Source organism: Rhea americana, unplaced genomic scaffold (genome assembly GCF_003343005.1).
Source record: "Rhea americana isolate MKP2758 unplaced genomic scaffold, rheAme1 scaffold_178, whole genome shotgun sequence".
In the NCBI taxonomy this organism is placed as follows: Eukaryota; Metazoa; Chordata; class Aves; order Rheiformes; family Rheidae; genus Rhea; species Rhea americana.
The window spans coordinates 228,629-230,322 of record NW_028185905.1 but is presented as its reverse complement, the minus strand read 5'-3'; the positions used below and the strand labels follow the sequence as shown (position 1 = coordinate 230,322).

General features: G+C 61.1%; 1 protein-coding gene across 1 annotated transcript in view; it reads left to right on the top strand.

The window, feature by feature from the left end:
• Positions 1-1,694, top strand: part of ANP32A (acidic nuclear phosphoprotein 32 family member A) — a 23,986-nt gene that overhangs the window by 289 nt on the left and 22,003 nt on the right. The window lies entirely within an intron of this gene.

Genomic DNA, 1,694 nt, shown 5'->3' with positions numbered 1-1,694 from the left:
TTTTTTTTTTTTTTTAGGAGGGGGGTGCATTCAAACCCCGGCGAGATTTGGGGGTGCGGTGGCACGGGAGTGGGGAAGGTGCCAGCCGGCGCGGGGGCCGCTGCTGCCCTTGAGGTGCCTACCTGTGTGTGTGTATATGTGTCTGTGCACCCAATTTGGGGTGCCCGAAGGCGCACGCGTTGTGGTCTAGGGGGAAACTATAAGCTGCTCCTGACTCGGCTGGTGTGAAATGCATTAAAGGGGCTTGCAGTGCATTAAATAAAAATAAGTTGGTGCTCCTCTCTGGCGTGTTTAGTTTGCAAATATTTGTACTGGGTGCTGGGCAGGGAGAGACAGACAGAGACTGTGAGTGAGTTGCAAATGGTTTAGTTTAAAGTGCGTCTTCATTTCTTTGCAGTGATCAGGCAAGAGAGACTGGGGAGCCATATTTGTAACTTTGTAGTCCTCATGAACGCGCCCTTTCTCTCTCTCTCTCCCTCTCTTCAGATGCTGAGAAGATTTTTTTTAAAAAAAGAATTTTAAACAAATGCTTAGCGTTTTTAGAGATCTGATATCGTTGCCGGTAGTGTAAGCGTTGAATAAAAATATTGCAAAAAAAATGCACTCTCCACCCCCCTCCATCCACACACACACATACACACTCATACACACATACACACCACACACACAAAAAAGGCTGGATGCGTGTGTGTGCGCGTGTTTTTTGCTTTTTAGCTGTTTTTTTTCCCCACCTTTCCCCCCCTTCCCTCCCCTTCTTCCTCGGGGCTGGACTTAAGGTTGTTGTGCAGCGTCTGCCTGAATAAACGAGAACAAGAAACTTTGTCAGGACAAAAATAGTCCGGAGTGGGGAGGGGAAGGGGGGGTGAGTAGATGCGCATGAGGAGGAGAGGGGGGGGCGCGCTGCCGCGGTGGCACCGGAGCGGCGGCGGCGGGGCTCGAACTCGCGGCGCGGCGGCCGCGAGGCAGCGGCTTCCCCGCGCGGGGCTGGCGGCGGGCAGCGGCCGCGGCCGTTACATAATGGCTGGGGCCGCTCGCGCGGCGCCGTGCGCGCGGGGACGGGAAGGAGGGAGAGGAGAGGAGAGGAGAGGAGGGAGGGGAGGCGGCTCCGCGCCCCCTGCTCGCTCGCTCCATCCGTGCGTCCATCCATCCCTCCCGCCGCCCCGGCGGAATGGGAACGTACCTCTCCGGGAAGCAAGGGCGTGCGCGGGGCGAGGCGGCCGGACGCGGCCCCGCGGCTTTTCCGCTCGGCCGTTAAAACGCCTGACGGACAAAGATGGGCAGATTTATGTAACCTTGCTCTTTAAACTTTAAAAAGTCCTGGGCGAGGAGGAGGAGGAGGAGGAGGAGGGAGGAGGGCTGTCGCCGGAGCCGTCGCTCGGCGGCCAAGGGCGGCGCGGCCCGCGGCGCCTCATTGTTCGCGCGGGGACGGGCGGAGGGACAAAGCGGCTCCCGCCGAGCCGCCTCCGTCCCGCCGCCGGAGTGCCCCGCTCCCCCCCTCCGTGAAACCGTTTCCTCTCCGTCTCGTCGCGTTGGCAGCGCCACCGTCCACCCCAAGTAGGACGCGGCGCCATGTTTCCCCGCCGCCGCCGCCGCCTTCCCTCACGAGTCGCGGCGGGACGGGCGGCGGCGGCCGTTACCGAGCGCCGCCGGCGCCGCGGCGGGACGGCCCTCGCCGCCTCCCGCCGTTACGTGCC